This window comes from Sphaeramia orbicularis, chromosome 7, assembly GCF_902148855.1.
Source record: "Sphaeramia orbicularis chromosome 7, fSphaOr1.1, whole genome shotgun sequence".
Lineage (NCBI taxonomy): Eukaryota > Metazoa > Chordata > Actinopteri > Kurtiformes > Apogonidae > Sphaeramia > Sphaeramia orbicularis.
Genome location: NC_043963.1, coordinates 44,276,438 through 44,283,232, shown reverse-complemented (window position 1 = coordinate 44,283,232; position 6,795 = coordinate 44,276,438). Strand labels below are relative to the sequence as shown.

At 39.3% G+C, this 6,795-nt stretch overlaps 1 protein-coding gene across 2 annotated transcripts in view; it reads left to right on the top strand.

Moving 5' to 3' along the window:
* Nucleotides 1-6,795, top strand: part of LOC115422891 (MICOS complex subunit mic25a-like) — a 256,763-nt gene that overhangs the window by 195,165 nt on the left and 54,803 nt on the right. The gene's annotated exons all lie outside the window — the stretch shown is intronic.

The following is a 6,795-nucleotide window of genomic DNA, read 5'->3' as shown; positions in this document are numbered from 1 at the left end:
CCGTGACAACAGTCTCCCTTTTCTTGCCATAAAGCATCTGAGCAGCACTAGCTAAAAGTAAACACATGCAATAAAACAACTGTTATAAGGTCATAAACTTACAAAAGTTGCTCATATTCACTATTTACAGCTTCAAAATGTCTGTAAAATCTCTCTGAGTCAATGTGTAGTACAGTGATCCCTTATTTTTCGCAGTTAATGGGGACCGGCGCCCCCTGCAAAAATCGAAAATCCGCGAACTGGAGCCGGAGCCCCCGAGCCTATCCTAGACCTAGGTACATGTATGTATGTATCTATAAATAGTATATAAGTACTGCAAATGTAATAATTATGAAATAAATGAGATATATATATAAAAGAAAACAATGATTAGTACATGTATACATGCATATATATATATATATAGATCGGATACATGTACATGTACATACTGTAAAACATCTGAAAGAAAAGAATGTAGAAAGTAAACAAAACATGTGCATACGTACTAACAGCTGATGCGTACTCTCTCCTCTCTTCATTCGTGACGCTTATCCATCGTATACGTACACACGAACACACGCACATCTACTCCCAGCTCTCTTTTCCTCTCGTACGCACAAGAAACGAATCAGTTCTCTCTCTCCCTCTCTCTCTCTTTGGTCTCGAGCATCGTGTATTTATGTGTATTTTTTATTTTACGGAATTTACTTTTTTCACTCAAAAGTTCTTATCCTATTGTTTATATTATTTTACTGGTCCAGGCCACTTTATATCATATTAGGCTGGATGTGGCCCCTGAACTAAAATGAGTTTGACACCCCTGCGCTGGACGATCACACACACACACACACACACACACAAAAACACCGCTACGCTGGTTGAAAGACAGCGCTGCGGATCAAATCTCAGCGTTGGGGGCCCCAGTGTTCAATGACGCTAGCGAGAACCCTGGAATATCACTAAGTAAGAGAAGACAAACCATGAATGATGACGATGAGGGAGTGTGTGTGTGTGTGTGTGTGGGGGGTTGGAAAGGAGAGACAGGTGAAGTTGGTCGTCCAGTGGGAGTGGACGGCGAGAGAAAACAGCACGAATCAGAAGGGTGAAAAGTGTGAAGAAGAAAAGAAAAAGCCATAGCATGAAGAGAGGAGGAAGAGGAGACGGAGGAGAGTCAGGGATGGACAGAGAATGAAGGGGGGAGGGGGGGGGGGGGGGGGGGTGTCAGGCCCCTGAGCAGTCAGCACTAATGAAGAAGAATGAGGCCTTCAGCTGCTTTCTGGACCTGATACTGACCAGGACACACACACACTTTCACACACACTTTCACTTTTATATCCAAGTTTTGACACAAAATTTATGAAGCGAAGAAATCCAACTCTACTTCCACCTTCTTGCTATGCATAAATATAAATATTTTATAATCTCTTGTAGCATTCTTTAAACTACAGGCCTAATTAAGGAACCGACTTTCACACCATTTTTAGATTTGCTCTGTCTAAAACTATGTTACATAAAAACCCAGACATGGGAGTTTCACACCAAGCCTAAATGAGTCTAGGTTGCTTTAATTGGGGCTAAAGTCATGCAGGGTTTTTTATCTCCTCTTTCAAAGTGCACAACTTTTCTACAAAGTTGACGTACCGTGGAGCAAATAACACTTTTGTCCTTTGACACTGTTTGCAACTATATGCCTTTTACAACTATGACTTCCTACCCATTTGAAACAAACAGAATTATAAAGAACGAGTCGAAATCTTAACAAATTTTTCAGAAGTACTTTCTCAATATTTTCTTTGAGGTATGGGATTGACTTTGACATTCATTTGAGCCACATTTAGTCATTTGCTGTTGCAGTTTCTCCTCTGCTCTCAGTCGAAGGTCTGTTTGTGCCTCATTAGCCGTGACTGCCTACGGACAAGACGGAAAAAAAAAAAAGAAAAAGCAAAAGTCTTTTTTTTTTCCACCCGGCTCACAGTGTTGCACTAAAGTTGCTAAAGACTTGCAGGAACACAGTAGATGATAGAACCTCAGCACCATGGTCTAATCACCGAAAGGTGTATTTTCATTGTGTACCTGAAGTGGAGACTTTCACAGATGATGTTTGTTTAATATCGATTCTATGCGTATTTTTATTCAAACAGTGAATTCCCAGTTGTAAGGAAGGAGTTTGAGAGGATGAGTGAAGACTTGAGGCACTGAAGACTGGAGTTAGATCTGGACAGCAGTAGTAGTTTGAAAAGTGATGGTTTTCTTCATTCCCACGAAGGGGAGGCAAGGGGTGTTGTTTTTGATTCGATTTGTTTGTTTTGTTTGTTTGTTTGTTTGTTAACACTCTAGCAGCAAAATTATTGGTTCATTTCATACCAAACTAGAAGCACTCGGAGAGCGCAGACCTCCGCCAAGGCTGATCAGTGCCCCCCCCCTGTGGGCCCCCCCACCCCCGATCACCACCAAAATTTAATCATTTCTTCCTTATCCCATTTCCAACAAACCCTGAAAATTTCATCCAAATCTGTCCATAACTTTTTGAGTTATGTTGCACACTAACGGACAGACAAACAGACAAACAAACAAACAAACCCTGGCAAAAACATAACCTCCTTGGCGGAGGTAATTAGGTTTCTAGATTGCCAGGGACCCGGAAAAAGTAGGTCAAAGTTCAAATTTTTATAAATATTTAAATTCTTGTTTTTTCCCCATTTACTTACAATGGGTGAAACTTCAAATATCTGTAGCAGCAAAACTATTGGTTGAATTCATACCAGACTGGGTTTATAGATTGCCAGTGACCCACAATAGACGTGGTTATATTTTGGGAAAAGTAGGTCAAAGTTCAATTTTTTATGAATTTTTAAAATCTTTCTTTTTCTCCCATTTACTTACAAAGGGCAAAATTTCAAATGTCTATAAAAACATCAATTTTTTTCAATTTACTTCAGACTTGACACATATATAGAGGCAATTGATATGCTGACATCAGCACACGCATTGGCATGATGACATCAGCTGGACTGATGTCAAAATAAGATACAATATGTGTTAGGGGCGGGGTTTGTTGTGGCTGGCACCACTTGTTTTTTTATTTTTATTTTGGTTTGCACTTGATTGAGTGTTATAACTATACCATGTAACAGTACTGCGCTAACAAAATGGAAAATGACTGGTAGTTTTTCATATTTTGTCGACTTGTGTACTTACAGTCCATATTATCAGATGATCCTGATGATTCCATCTGTCCAATCACATATTTAATTTATCTAGAAATGTCCTATACATCCTTTTTATGACAATGTTAGGCTAAATATTGTACATGACGTGAATATACAGCATTAACTTCAGAACACACAAAGTGAATAAATCCTTTAATACTCCCTTTACTCCCATCATCCATAGTTACTTCACATCTAATGTCTTCTGATTGGTATGATTGAGAGCCCCCTAGTGGCAGAAATTCCATACCATGTATCTCCATTGTGTATCTGCAGTTATAACTTAGCTCAGTTTGACAGAAAATTCACAATGTAGGGAGTTTCTAATATACAGGGTGTCCCATAAGTCTCCATACATAGGAGACATAATACATATGGTTCTAACATGTATTTCTTTATATTTCTTCTTTATAGTTCTTTAGCAGTGGAGGACACGCATTGAAATGTGTTCCCGACAAAATGGCAGTCATATAGAGCATATTTTATAAATAAAAATGGTTTATGTCAAGAAACGTTTATTTTTCCTATGTATGGAGACTTATGGGACACCCTGTAGATAAAGTTGGCAATAATGATAACCTTTACTTCTTTAATTTTATTTTTACAGCCTAATATCACAATATTATAACCTCTTTATTCCCTTCACAATATCACTGATGTTTCTCTGGTAATCCTCTTCTCATAAATGCCGGTGTTCAGGACACCTGTCACACACTAACGTACTTCCCGATTGGATTCTGAAGTTCAGCCTAGGGATGGGAATTGATAAGAATTTAACGATTCCGATTCCATTATCGATTTTGCTTATCGATCCGATTCCTTATCAGTTCTCTTATCCATTCTCATTGGGTGAGGGAATAAAAGAGTACAAACGGGTGTGTTTGCATTAACTGTCTTTTATATTTCCACCTCTGCACAGAAAATATAACATATACAGTATGTACAAATAATAATAACAGATGACGCTGGGCCCGGTTCGGGGGGGGGGGGGGGGCGTACAGTGAAAGTGAAACTAAAGACGCTTTACTAATTCCTCTATTGCCGCATATTGCTAGTTGGACTCGGCTCGGCTCATCTCCTGTTGTTGTGCACCTCATTTCCTTTCCCCTACCTTTGGAAACGTGTATTTGAGGGGGTATGACATTTATTGCCCGCACCGGAACCGGAACTGGGCCCAGCGTTCACTCTGCCGCTACACTCACAAGCGTCGCTAAGTAGCGAATCAAATATGTGACATTCCTGTAAATGAATCACACGCTGTGGACAAATATTTGAGCATATTGGAGGGATTCCACACTACTGAAGAAATGGAAGCTTTGACAGTGTTCCAGTGGACCTGGTGTCGTCTTTTTAGACCGTTTCTGCCTCAGCACCATGTTGGCTACATTCTGACCAAAACAATGCAGCGTACATGTGACATCATCACACATGTGCAACAAAGGCAGAATCGATAAGCAGAATCATTAAGCAGGCAGGCAAACGATTCCAAGGAATGGAGCTACTGGGTTCTCAAAAAGAACCGGTTCTCGATTCCCATCCCTAGTTCAGCTCCTCATCTCAACCACCCATTTCTTCTTCTCAACTAAATCTGAAGGAAAACCATGAAAACTTAAATATGGTTGCCTTTGTTTATTCGATGCACACTGTGGCACACAGCAGTGACACTTCGATGTAAAGTAAACCGGAAGAAACGATACACAAAATCAGTCATTTCAAACTTTTTCTTGGTCATGCGTGAAAAACCCCTATTACTTTGAAGCTGTTTAATTAAGGTAAAAATCTTGCTTAGTTCCTCTTTAAAAACAGGACACGTCCATGATCCTCCTGTCCTCAGGTCTGTTATTCCAACCTCCAACCTTCCTCCCAGTTTGCGTTTTGTCCCCGTAAAGCGACCATCCTTAGTCTATGTGACAATTTGACTTTGACATCTGGATGTGTCTGAGGTGAGTTTCCAACGTTTGGGCTCAACCAAGCGAGCGCCGGTTCAGACCAGTGGTTATTAACACTGTGTACAGATGAGGAGGTCGTTTGTAAGTGCCGAACGGAAATATTTGGCTTTCCAATCGAGTCAAGGGCCGTCATGATTTATTTCAAGCATGGTTGATTTTTACAAGCTGAAATTCTACAAGCTTTGACTCAAAACACTCACAACATAATGAAGGCCCCTGGTAGCTGGAACGAGTTTACTGCAAGGAAAAAAAAAAAAAAAAAAACAGCAGAGAAAGCGGAAAGCTATATTTGATTGGTTTTGTCGGAGTAATATACAAGCATTTGTTTTCATTTGATGGGAGGTTTTACAGCTTGTGTTTTTACTTATTCAACGGATCCGACAAACAGGAAGATAACACTGGAGTCGTTGCAAGTTCTAGCCTTGATGAAACAAATGAAAGCATCTTTTATAGAGACGGAGAAAGTCAGGGACACGAAGATTAGACTGAAGAGTGTTGGAGAAGTTTTTTATGTAATTGGCTAAACTGTTCCAAATCATCCAAAACACAGAAATTTCACTTTTTTAAACTGTGTTGTGTGTTTTGACAGTCTTTTTTTCTATTATATCAGTATTTTAGCTCTGTGACCTTGGTTTTGTTTTTTGTTTTTTTGTTTCTTTTAGAGAAAAAAAAAAAAATCTACACTCAACACATACACAAGAAAAACTACATAACCAACAGCCTGCATTTGTAAGCTTCTTTGAGCTTTTGTGAATTGGTTTATCTTATTGTTCGTCAGTTTGTTTTCGCCCGCGTTTCTTTTTTATCTATCTTTAATGAAGCTTCCTTCGTCTGTCAGGTTTGTTTTTCTTCCTCCGCTTCCTTTAAACCAACACCTTTCATCTAGTTTCAGTGTCGATCTGCAACACTTCTTCCTCCCTTCTCTCTTTGTCTCTTTGTGTCTCTTATTTTATTCCGTCTCGCCTCCGATCTGTTTCTCGTTTTTCTAAAAAAAAAAAAACAAAAAAAAAAAAAAAACATCTCCACTTTTTCCTCTCCGACGTTTTTCTTCATCTCTCTCTCTCTCTCTCTCTGTGCTCTACAGTTGACTTATTGATTTCATTTTCATACTGTTGGCAGTTGTTCCCTCCGTCATAAACCATCAACGTTGCCTCCTTTCATGCCGGCATTGATCATTGTACGGCCGATCACAACCAATCACCGCCGAGCGTCATTATCCTCTCTCGCTCTTTTCTCTTTTGTGTTCGTCAGACTTGTATTGTGCGCTCTGTGGGCTATATTTTTTAATCTAGCTTTTCAGTGCTCTGGTGAAATAACAGCCCTGTACATTTAGGTATTTAGGTAGTGAATTACGCTTGTCTTTTTCTCTCTTTTTTCCCCCCCGTGGCTCCAAAGTGTTTTGATAAATAGCTCAGATACAAAGCTTCACAGAAAACTTTCACAAAATTCCAGCCTTTCAAAATGATACTTTTTGCTTTGTAGGTGTGTGTGTGATTTAGTTGATGCTTTACAAGAAAAACAAAGTAGGAACTTAATTTCAACCCATCCACTGGTGACCAAAATCATCTACTGATCTACCTGTTGATTCGTTAATCCTAGCTATACATGTAAATAATTGGTGTAAAATACAGTTTGTCATCTTTTCATGATCATCA